Here is a 12,999-nt window from a genome sequence, read left to right on the forward strand (position 1 = left end):
TGGGATGTTACAAACATTATATACCAGAAACTACGTGTACTATATTTACAATAATGTGCCAATATCCATCATCTACGTTAAACAGCGTGTCCCCAGCCTAAACCAATAGAAAAATGCCAACACCACAGTGAAACATGGAGGGCATGAAGAAGGAGGAAAAGGACAAGACACACCCAATTTCCTCCATCTTGTCCCCTCTGAATTCCTAATCTAGAAACCTAAAATTTTACTTTTGCACCTGTGCCACACTTAATTATTACTCTTATCAAACACTCAGAGCTTGTAATTCATCCTGTAAGATTGAAAACTCCTCTCCATGGACAGAGATCACAGTGTCTCTCGGGGCTCTGTACAGGGGGGTTCCTGACCCCTGCCAGGGTCCCAGACCTGCCAGGACAGCCAGAGGGAAGCCCTGGATTCCCACAGTGTATCTCAGTTCAGCATTTAGAGTATCATTCATCGTGTTTCATTAAACAAAACTGAAATCAAATTCATAACAAAGAACAAATTATCAGGCTAAACAGTGTAAACCCAGAACTGGAATTCTTCACAGGGCAACTGTTAGTTGCTGTAACAGAATTCAGCCCCTTGCAGAAGTTTGCACATGTTCATTTATGTATTTGTGTGTATTCAGAGCAATGAAGTGATACTACAGCAATCTGTACTGCAGCGCAAACTTCTAGTGGGTATCCATCTTAAAGTGCAGCGCATAGCCCTGAACTATGCACTTCAGTTTTCTTACCCATGCAAGAGGAAAGCTAATTATATCTGATGGTAATCTTCAACTGTCATCTGTCTGGGAGGAAAGCTGCCTACATTAGTCACTACAGCATGCTGGGAAAGCTTACATGTTTTTTTCAGCACTACACAGACACACATTTAGAAGATTTTCAGACCTCAGTCCTCACTAAAGGTTAAACACAACCTCCTTCCTCCCCAACACTGACACACTGCTTCCTTTTTCTTTTTTTTTTTTCCTTTTTTTTTTTTTTTTTTTTTTTTTTTTTTTTTTTTTTTAAATTCATGGAAAAGGACAGTCCTGCCTCAAACTTACGGGAGTCAAAGGTGCCTGTCACCCCACCCACACATCCTCCCTGCCGGTCTCACAGCCCTCCTGCTGGGGGCTGCCAAAATTCCTAGAAGGCCAGATGAGAGCAAGGAGGTAGGAGGGCAGCCAGGCAGGAAATAGGGCCGGCTTGAAGACACGTAGCCTGGTCTCTGCTAGAGCAGTGGCAGTACCTTCCCCTGTATATCACAGCTCACTCTGTTTTGTTCCTTTACAATCCAAGTTTGGTTTGTTGTAGGTGAAACAGAGTGTCTGGTTTTGCTGTACAATTCTGTTTCACCAGTCCTTAAATGCTACAGCAAAATGAAGAGCAGTTTCTTCAGGAACACAGTCTCTTTAAGGAGATTAACTATCCCTCCTACCTGATCTTCTCTGAGCACTGGATATGCTCAGGGCTGCATGAGAGTATCTCCTCTGATGACAAGAGAGTATAGTCCAGTAAGACAGTGCTCACCCCACTGTGAGATCACAGTAGAGCAATGGATTTTGTGGCACAGATCTGCTCTCCCATAACCAAACTGGTCATGCTGCACCGGGGCCAGTAAACACAAAGTCTAACACTTCTGTCAGCATAAATTTGAAGTCCTCAAGAGCAATATACACTGCACCTGCTGTGTTGCCTAGTGACATCTTTTCTTGCTAGCCTGACCACACCAAATGCAGCTCAGCCTCAGCATCACCATGTCCTATCAGATTGCTATCCATGCCACAGATGATGCAGAACTCCATTAGACCATGAAATGCCATAAAGTAAAAGGCTTTTTGTTCTGTTCTATTGCATGTGTTCTCAGCATGAAATGAGATTTATGCAACCATACCCTGTTTGTGTCCATGCATGCCCTTTTCTTTCCTTCCCTAAAGAACTTTTGAACCCCTTTGGCTGATTTCAGTCAAATGCAAGAGATCAGGAACCTAATGTATTTGAGACCTCCTCAAGTTTGCAAAAATAAACACCCAGCTGGGTAGAACAAAAAAACCTCTATAAATTCATTTTCCATTACATATCAGAAAGTACATACAGCATAAAGACATCAAAAATATGGTTTCATTTTACCTTGTCACACAACTGTGTGGTAGAGGTATCACAAGAGCATCTAGCCACTGAGGAAAAAAAAGTGCTCTAATTTTGAAATGCCTTGCACATACATGTAACTGTCCAAATTTCCCAAAGGAGGTGTATGAAGTTCAACAACTTAGATACCCTTTTCAACCACTTAACAGGTAGTGTTAGCCAACTTCCATCACCCAGCTTCAAAAAGTCACTTCAACACTAACCAATATTTATTATAAGTAATGTTCTCTGTGAAAACTGAAGAATGAAATATTCTATTTCACTTTACATTTCTTTCTGCAAAGCCCTGAGCAACATTTTCTATTTAGGCTAGAAATCTTTAATACAAAATCTACCTTAGCTGGAGGCTAAGCCATCTAAGAACCAATGTCCAAAGTTGAAAACAAATCACAGTGTGCCATTGGCACAGAAGAATGAAAATAACTATTGTTTCAATGAAAATGAAGTAACAGTATTTCCTTAACATGTACTGCAAGAAAAGGCAGTCACTCTTGAGAAACTGTACTAATGGTACACTAACCAGCATTTTAATCAAAACACGGTTTACACACCTCGCCTGTGCTCCACAGCACAAGGCAAGCAATGAAAGCACAAGAAACACTCTGCTATGTCAGACCAGTGTCCACCCAGCCAAGTTCTGTCTCCAGCAGGAGATTACTTAGGGACAGCATTTCATGGCCATTTTGTGTTTCATTCTCATTATCCACTGATACCCACATATCTCAACTTTCTGAGAATGGAAAATTAAAGCTGCTATGGATGGTTATAAAACAGGGAGGGGGTAAATGACAGGCTTATAGAGCATTTCAGCTTCTCAGCTGAGACAAGTGTCACCCTAACTTACAAAATACTGCAAAACATTTGGGCAAGCAAAGTTAGCCACAGTTTTAACAGTTTCCTGCAAGGGAAAACAAAAGAAATCAAACCTAGGCTTTTCCCAGATACAAAATGAGAAGGCAGTAACTTGTCTACACAAGGGGTACAATCAAGACTAGCTACCACATGCCAGCAAGCCTTGTGCACATTCAGCAATCTGGACAAATCCTAACTTGTTCCCATGCTTCACCAAGTGGATTTAATATTATGTCTCCATTTAATCTTGTGCAAATGTGTTCAAACAAACCTTACAGCCTATCTCCCATCTACACCACCCTGCCGGTCTTAGTCCCACAGATCAACTTCAGACTACCCAAAGCACTGCAGAGACAGAAAAGATGTTTCCAGGGTGCTCAGATGTGACACTGGTGGATGATACGAGGTTGGCAGGTTCCGCAGCTTCGAAAAACCAGGAAATACCTATTTTAACTGGCAAATGATGAACAAGGTTTCATTCACCAGCAGCTCCTGGGCAGCAAATGTATTTCTGTCTCTTCACTGCAGTGAGAAAAACCCACAGGATCTTCCCTTGTATTGTGCTTCAATGCCCCTGTTCCAAAACAGGTCAATTCCTCCACAGACATCATCGTGTAGGCAAAAAACTGTCAGTACAACCCACCTTTCAAAAATTACCTGCCCAGGAGGGAGCTATGTTAACCTACAATTACAGAAGAAAATAAAATAAAAAATATTATGGCAAAAACACAACTTCAATTTCTTTCTTACCCTGAGAAAGGGACTTCTCCCCTCATCCCGCATGTGATGCAATTTGTATTTTATACATATACACACACACACGTATTCCATATTGACTATTAAATGGCCAACACATTTCCTCTTCCCACCTCAACTAGAGCCCAGGGTAAGCTCATGCCCCTCACACCATTCTCATTTCACTGCTGGCCTCAGGACACTGCAAAGGCAGGGAAACAAGCAGTGTCTGGATACCTCTGCAATGCAAATGTCAGTCTGTAGATCCAGTCTAACAAAGAAATTTTCTGAGCTCTGCAGGAGATCTCTATTTCAGTGTTTCTGACCTGCACTCACAACAAAGGGCTAAAACTATTCTTTTAAAAGTGAGTTGAAGAGTCTGTGGAAATCTAAGACTTCTAGCCACATGCCTCACAAATAAAGTTTCCTAATGGCTAGTGACCCAAAAGAAAGCAATACTGCAGCTCAGGAAATGGAAACTTACACTGTAAATCAAGAGATGTTGAGTTTCAGTGAGAGAGACCATCATTTCACTCCTGCCTGTTCTTAAAACCAGTTCCTAGATTACTCCATTCTGGCCCTCCTAACAGAAGGGAAGATCAACTGGTTCTGTAGGTTTTCCAGCCTTCCCTTCAAAGTCAGAGCAAGTCGAGAGTATTCAATTTTTTTTACCTTGCTCTTCCTGGCTCTCCATTTGCACTAGAAGGTAAAAAACAGCCCTGACACACCATACTCCAGTTTTACTGCTGCTGTTAGAGACTAAACAATTCCACACAAACTTAGGTTATTATCCAGGGACACTCACAATTTGCTCACTCTGTGACAGTGCTGTAAAAGGGCTTCCTCACAGGATACCAAGGCTTCATTTTTGCCTCCGAGACCAAGGAACAACTGAGATTGGAACACTGAAGAGCCAATCCACCTGAGCAAAATTACCTTTAAAAGGACATGGTATTTTAGAATGATAGATACAGAGTGCAACCAGAAGTACTCCTGAAGAGTATTTTACCACATTCTGTACCTGCATTTTTTTCAACCCATTTTTCAAAAGGTAATAACACTGCATGCGACCCACGCATTCCCTGCTTTTGCTTCACAGCCCAAACTAGCTAATTCTGCCCATCACTTTTCAACCTCTCTGTACAAATACCACTACTGATATCAGTGATTAATACACTAAACTGCAAAATGAGAGCTGTTGAAAAGTGACTTATAAAGAAAACAACAGCATGCACATCCTGTTTTCCTCTAGACCTCAATATACATCAAATCAAGAAAAGCTGAGGTTTTAGGCTCTTCTGGATGATAAAACAAAAATTTAAGCTTTAGGAAATTCACACAGCAAATAATATGTTCAAGTAGCTTTATTTTATTTTATTTTTATTTTCAATTCCCTTGAAGACTGAACAGGTAATGCAAGCAACCATATGCAACATTGCAAAAGTAGAAGAAACTGGATTAAAGGGGAAGTTAAGGGGGTGGTTTATTCTGCTACACAGCTTCTGGTATTCTGAGAAAATTGATAGTAGAAAAGAGACACTCTGAAAGAGGAAAAAATTCTGTACATTCAGTTACCCCATAAATTAGTTACTCAGTATTACTATACTATAGCTTATCTATAAAGCTAGAGAAATTGATGAATAAATTATTCAAATGAATGACAAATTACATGTCATAAGCTTGAAAAACTAAACTCCTCCTCAAAATACAGGGCACACTTCAACCAATTTAGTTGAAACAGTGCAAACATCTGTAGGGAAAGTTCTCTGTAAAAATGGTATTTCAAGAAGTCTTGAGGTCATCCCTAAAATGCATTTAACTAGGGAGGCAAGGCAGAGTACCTCACACTATACATGAAGCAAAACCTTGTAAGTAAAATAACCTTAAATGTTAATGTACAAAGACAAACCTAAATCCTGTGCTACAGCTAGCAACCTATACTGTGGAGGAACAAAAAAAAAAAAAACAAAAAAAAAAAAAACCACACCACAAAACCAAGAGCCTTTCTTCAAAGCCCTTTTAAATCAATGGTGTAGACAACCTCATGGAGACTCATGGTGGTCTCTCAAGTTCTATCTTCAAATGATCCATCTGATTCCATCCTCTTCCAGGCCAGTGTATTTGAATCAACACTCAGGAGCATATGAAGCAACACCAAGAAGAAAACCACAAATCAGCCAAAGCAGGTTTATGTTAACTTTTCCAAACCTGTTTTGGGGAGACAAACCAAACTTTTACCAAAAGACACCAATCACAACATGCTCAGAAACCAACAAAGAGAACAAGCCTGAGATAGGAACACTAATGGCACAAGTAAGCTATCATAACAGCTTCTATCCAAAAATGAACGCCTAAGGAAGAAAGCAATCATTGAAAATCTTCTAAAGCTGCCTCTGCTTGCGAGCTATCAAAGTCTTGAGGAGAAGGTGAGGAAGAAGCATCTCAAGCACTTTCCGCTGTGAAGATCTGTCACCACATCAGCCACTGTATTTCCCTCTTCAGCCAGGCAACTCCCCTGCAAAATTGCTAAAACCATTACTTAACAGCACACACAGTACCTATCAACATAATGTCTTGTCCAACACCTTGTTCTAGCCAAAAACACTGTAACTCAATTATCTCCCCACCTGTTTATAACTTAGGACTCAGGTACTGGTGATCTTTCTGTCAGGTTTTAGTGTCTCACCTAACACTCTGCAACTGCTCCCATGGGCACATCCGCAACTGGCAACTGCTTCCAGAGAGAGCTTTTCTTCCTACCTTTGAACAGGGAGAGATAAGGACACTAGGCGACTCATGAGCCTTGGGAGATGATTCATACATCCCACAAGCAAGAGAAGTCTGCTAAAGCCAATATGACCTTCAGGGAGACCTGTGACTTAGACACCTTTAATTCTGCTGCCTTAATAACAGCCATAAGCCTAAAGTGTAATTTGATGGACTGTTTCAGTTCAGCAGAGACAGATGAGCCAAAAGAGCAGGTACTGCATCAGACTGGGGAAAAAAGGTAAGCAGATTTATTTCAGTGAAATAAAAACCAGAGCTACAGTTGGTGAAGTCCTACATGTGAAAGGAGAGTTATTTTAGTTTCAGAGCTATCACTTCTGAGACCTAGTCAGACAAGCATATTGCGTGTTGATGGGAAGGAAACCCTGCTCCATGCACATTTCCTTTTCCTTCAACACCCCTCTGGATTTAGTTCTTTCAGTTTAGGAGTGACTAGTCTAGTGCCATGGCACTCTCCACAAAAAATATTTTATATATACATTTTATTTGTTAACATTTTCTTATTTTTTATCTATAACATTTTTCACACAGTTCAGCTGAATTACCAGGCTAAAGTAAGTAATCTTATCCCATCACAAAATTCAATCTTAACAGTTCTGCAATCACAGTATGCAAGAATAGCTCAGTAAAGCATGGATGAAGAAAGAGACAAAAATTGAAGAAAACTGGATAGAAAGTCTCAGCTGGGTAACAACACAACAGGCACAAATCTCAGACCAGACACTCATCTCCCTGAAATTTTAATTTGAGAAAGGGCAGCAGGACTGATCTCACCACTTGTTCTGATTAAAACAGAAACAGCACCCCCACTGTCAAATAATAATACAAATAAAGCAGCGGACATAAAACTTCCAGGGTTTGTTTCTTTCCTAAAACGCAAATAATGGATTTGCATAGCTTAAGGCAGAGTCTACTCACAGAGCTATTGTTCCTCCCCCGAGGCCTTCGGGATTTCCAAGGAGTAGCTCCCTTTTAGTACCCTCGCTAGAAGCAATCTTTTATCCGAACCTCCCTGACCGGCAGCCACGGCAAAACGGTCGTGGATTACCCAAACCAAGCGATTCAGCAGAAGCCACGAAATCCCCGTCTATTTTACTTATGGGTCGCCGTGAGCTCCGCCGGGAGGCTCCCCCTGCGCGGGGCTGCTCTGCCCGCATGAGCCCACCGTCCCCCAGCCCTGCTCTGCCCACCTCGGAGCACCGGGCCCCGCCGCCCTTTATCCCCCTATCTCCCCACCCCTCTTCCCGCACTCGCCTCCCGCCGGCGCGCCTGCCGCGACTCACCGCCCGCGGGGAGCCTTGGGGCGGCTCTGCCCGCCGCCCCGGCCTGCGAGCGGAGCTGCTTCGGGCGGCCGGGGGAAGGCGGGCGGCTCCCCCGGCCCGAGCCCACCAGGAGCAGCCGGGGAAATTCGGGCGGCCCCTTCCCTCCGTGAAGGGCCCCCCACCGGAGCCGCCTACCTGTGTGCAGAATCGCACGGCTGCCCGCCGGACCCTCCCGCGCTCCCCGCCGCCCGCCGGGGGCGACACCCGGCCCCGCATGCGGACCCGGGCAGCGCCTCAGCCCGGCCCTTGACCCGCTCCCCCGCGCCGGCCGCCCGCCTGCGGCATCAGGCGCATCCAAGCGCCGCCGGGAGAGCGGGAGGCGGCTGCACTTCGGTTTCTGTCCGGCTCATCCCCACTGGGAACCGGCTTCCGGCTACACCACCGTGTTAAGAATTTTCTTCCCGTGAAGTTCCCAAGAATCTCTGGGAAAGGTCTGGGATGTCTCATCTCACCAGCTCTCAAAACCGATTAAAATTGTGTTCTCTTCAAAGGAGACTTGTAGAGGCAGGCTCCATCCCTCTGGAAATTCAGTTTAATTACTTGAATGTTTTCACCGAGGAACATGCTGATGGTATGGAAAGAGCCAGCTCTGCCTTTGAATACGCAGTAATTTACATAGAATAACAACGTTTTTGGCAGCTGCTGCTATCAACATTCACCTGAAGGAAATTTTAAAATTGGAAGCATGGATACAAACTCTATATGAGATTAAAGCTGGCAGCTTTCCCGTCTAAAATGACGCAAGAAGATCATGGAACGGTTAAGGTTGGAAAAGACCCCTGAGATCCGTCGTGTCCAACCGTGGAACGTCTCCCGACAGCCGTCACATGTCCCGTGGCAGACGCAAACTCAGGAGCAAGCACTTCAGCGCACCCAGTCCTATGGCTCAGGCACCATCCACGAGATCCACTCAGCCTGTGCACGGGTTACAGAGCTATACTTGATAAACCAGGGGTGTTCACTTACCGGCTATTAACAGAGCAGCTTATTTTATCTCTACATCATCCCCGAGAAGAGGACAGAACTCGTCGCTTCTGCTCAGGGCCGCCCAGGCTGTTGCTGCAGCCTCTGGTAGGTCCAGCCCGGTTCCCGCATGGTGGTGCTTACGACAGGATTCAAGAGGAGGGCTTGTTCAGCTGAGCCCCGTCTGCAAGAGAAAACGTAGGAGGAAGCACGTTCTGCTTTTAGACAGAAATTTTTAGCTCGAGCCTGCTGAAATTCCTCTTCCCTATAAACCAAAGCCCACCAGAGGGAGGAGACACGTGAAGACAGATAAAGCAGACGCTACGTCTTCCCCTCAGTAGTGTCGTTCCTGACTGTAGTCAGTCTTTTCTGACTGACTTTCCTGCGGAGCCGCATACACTACTCTTCCTCCTTCTCCTCCCCCTCCTCGGGCCAGCGGCAGGAGCCTCTCCCCCTCCCCGACAGTCCGAGAGAGGGGGTGGGAGACTCGCAAAGCGGAGGACGAAGAACCACCCCCAGCCTCCCGGAATATTACCATCTATTAAGAAACTAATCGTCACCGTGTGTATGTCGAGGGGCCTTGGGATCCTTCAGGGACGGGATTCTTTCTCCCCTAGTACCTTTGCCCCCTGTCATGAAACCCTAGGGAAAGCCGGCACGGGAAGAACGACCCCCTGAGGAGCTGCTGCCAGGAGCGAAATGAAACACTACCCAACAGAGGTGGGAATCACTGGGCCGCTGGAAAATCTCTCCGTACCTCAGCGCCCAAGCGTTTGGGAGTGGACCTTGCTATTTCAAAAGAAAGTTATTAAATAATCCTCCCTCTGATAAAGAGGATGAAAAAATGAGTTTGTTTGGAATTCTGTGCTGCATCAATGCTGTTTTGCCCAGAGGAGTGTATCCTGCTAGAAGAAATCTGAGGGGTTGTTAATAATTTAATTTTCCTCTCCTGTTTCTATCTTTATGATCCTGACTGCTTCCAATCTGAATATTCTCTTTATGATGCTTCAGTGACCTCACAGTATGTTTTTAGCATCGTATCAGAACAAGATGCTTCCTTGACTGGAAAAGCAGCTCCTGCTTTTTTATGGCTGTCATTGGGAATGACCAGAGGTGGATTCTGTTCTGTGCAGCAGTTTTCTACAACCTATGTGTACATGTAATAAAAATAACAGATTGAAAGCTGGGAAGTTTTGTCTGTTGTTCAGGGGCTATTCCAGTCTTTAGCCTGCCGAGATGCTTTTCAATCTGTTCTGGGCTGGGAACCAAACTTCTGACCTCTGTAATTTGTCTTCCCTTAAGCTGAAAATACCTTAGTACTTTTCCCTCTCTCCCAAGAGGCTCCTCAGGTCTTCACCCTTCACATCCTGCCCTTTACAAAACCAAGCTTCTTCCAAGTATATAGCTAAATTATGTGCCTTCTAAAGTTACTTTATTTAACTCTGCTATATCTTTTCCCATTAGCTATCTGCTTTTCAGTTCTTACCCTTCAATTCACCTAGGTATCAAAGACACACAACCAATTAAAAAGAAAAAAAATCATTAAGGTTGTACAACAAAGGACTCAGAATTAGGATTTATTAGAAGACTGATTTTGTGACTTCATGTCAATCCCCCTGCTCATGTTTCAGAACATTCTTAAATTATGTAGTCCAGTATTATTTTCTTCTTGTCTTGCTTCATTTTACAAGGCCTTGTCTTTGTTTAGGATACAGGATGGACTTTCAGGATATATCAGATTTTTGCAGAACAAGATGTTGGAACTATTACCACAGAAGAGTGTAGGAAACATTGAGGAAATGGATGGTATTCCTGCCTCTGTTCCAGACAGGATGTGTGTGCTGCAGCTGCAACTTCTGTGCATGAGTTAATGGGCAGGAGCTTCTTTCACACTGGCTAAGGTAGGGTATCAGTACCAGTCCAGCGAGGATCTCTGAGCAGGCTGACCAGCACAAGAGGAAGAACAGGAACATGCTGTGGGCAAGACTGAGCCACGGCTCAGAGGCCAGCTCAAATTACTGGTGCACCTCTGAAATGAGCTAGACACATGCAATGTTCATTCCTGTGGTGGTGCCATGTGGCAACTTAGAAGTCATTTGATTTTACAGCTGACTGCAAGTTGTTTGTCAATTTTCTTGGAGTCTTGCATGAGGCATCTAACTCTAGGAAGAGCTGGGTGTTCACAATTGCAGCCCAAAGTCCACAGGAGATACAGTTCACTCAGTTTTATTCCCTTCCATTAAAGGCAGTGTGTGTAAGAAATACAAAGAATTGTCTCTAAGGTATCTGAATACACCTTTATCTGGAATAAACTGCGCTATATTAGTCAAGTAATATAATAATCTAACTTGCAGTGATGTAATTTCACTTTAATTTCTTCTGGCAATTGTAGCTATCCCACATCAGCAACAGAATGAAAGCTGGTGTATGTTGTCATCTCAATATGTTGAGCTAAATTCAAAGATTCAAATGGCAATTTGAATAGTTAATATAATGCAGAAAAGGTTTAGTTCCTAGTTGTTCCCCAAATAATCTGTATAAGCAAGAAGTCAGTAACTAATCTGCAACCCAGTGAATTTTTGGGTACAAAGTACAAGGAAAATATAAGGAATCATTGGGATGTAGTCTATTGCAAACAAATTATTTGACAACAATAAGAATCTTTCAAAATGCTTTTGAAATGGTTGACTAGTAGTAAGTCAAATGAATGCTCCTGCAAACAGATGCAATGCATGTGACCAAAAAGTCAACAGATTTGCTCTTTCAGTTGAAAATCAACATTCCTGACACACAAACCTCTCCCCAACCCGAAGATAAAACCCCATAAATCTTTAAATGTAAAATAATAAGGAAAATTAATCTGAATAAAATATAGTTATATATTAGTTCCAGGAGAAACCATGCACTTCCTCAGCCATTACTAAACTAAGAAAATGTTGTTGCCTCTACCCCATCTTGCAAAATCAGAGAAAAACAAAGAGGAAAATTACAGGAAATGGAAAGAAAAAGTGCTGAACATGGGAAAACTAGAGAGAAGAAAGAATAAAGAGAATGGAAAGTTGCAGCATCACAAAAGTGATTTACCCATCAATCCAATAAGAAAGATGACTAATCAAGCTGCGTGTAGGCAATGCACCATATCTATCATACACATCTGGTCTTAGAAGTAAAATGCAAAAGAACTGTAACCCTTCATAATTACTTTGGGAGATAATGCATTTACAGAATACAGATTGTCACAACATCCTTGTGGGTCCCTTCCAACTCAGAATAATCTGTGATTCTGGGATCCCTTCTCCACCCATCCTCTATCTTTACTGCCTACCATCACAGTCTAATCCTAATTTTATGTCATGCCATGAGAACTGCCCTGAGTCCCACACATGCCCAAATCTCTCCTACTGAACTCCAAAACCTGTCTCAGCACAACTGTTTTGTACAGGTTCCCAGATCCATTGTCTAGGTGCTCAGGGCTGCCCCCAGGTGCTCTTCACTGCAGTTACAGTTCCAGTTATAGTAAGCACCAGTCCTTACATAGCTTTAGTCATCAATCTGTGGTTACATGATGTTTCTTCCAGAGACTCTTTGCCAGGAGACAACTTGCTGAAGCCTGTCTCACAAGCTTTAAAAAATGTGGTTAGTCGTTGTAGTACATCTCCTCAGAACCCAGTGTTTGTCATGAGCTCAGAGTGTGCAACCCCCATCTGTTTGAGGTCACTTGTTTCAAGACCTGGTCAGCCAAAGAACTGCTGAGACAACCAAAGAACCAAAGTCACGACTGTGACTGCTTTCTCAGTCCCTGGGGCCTGCCTTTGCTGGGAATTGCAGAGTGCTTTCCCCTGCCCTGGCCTGTGCACTGCTCCTCTACTCAATCTGGGAGACAGGAGACCAGCAAACAAAACATGATGGCAGGAAATGTCCTCAAGGTAACCCAGCTAGGCTGAGACAGCCTCCCTTTATTTTTACCCCTGTAAAATGCAATCTGGGGTGGTGAGCACATTAGGAAGTGCCATTTGCCAGCCAAAGTAAAGCCTTTAATGCACATGTTTATACGTGAGCATCTACAAACCCATGAAGAAATACATTATCTAATAGACACTAGGCATTCTTGTGCTTCATTAAGCATATGCAGAGGAAGAAATAGGTCAAAGCACACCCACTTCAAGAGCATTGCAAACAAAACAGTGGAAAGAAAAAAGAAA

The 12,999-nt window shown here is 43.4% G+C and overlaps 1 protein-coding gene across 14 annotated transcripts in view; it reads right to left on the reverse strand.

Annotated features, from left to right (window-relative positions):
- Positions 1–12,999, reverse strand: part of ST3GAL6 (ST3 beta-galactoside alpha-2,3-sialyltransferase 6) — a 72,910-nt gene that overhangs the window by 35,826 nt on the left and 24,085 nt on the right. For 2 of the 14 annotated variants that reach the window (XM_030265090.4, XM_072924761.1), the window contains exon 1: positions 8,801–9,943. The gene's annotated coding sequence lies outside the window, so the exon portion shown is untranslated. The other 12 variants (XM_032746682.3, XM_030265124.3, XM_072924763.1 and 9 more) reach the window with 11 other exon arrangements.

Source organism: Taeniopygia guttata, chromosome 1, assembly GCF_048771995.1.
Source record: "Taeniopygia guttata chromosome 1, bTaeGut7.mat, whole genome shotgun sequence".
Taxonomy (NCBI): domain Eukaryota; kingdom Metazoa; phylum Chordata; class Aves; order Passeriformes; family Estrildidae; genus Taeniopygia; species Taeniopygia guttata.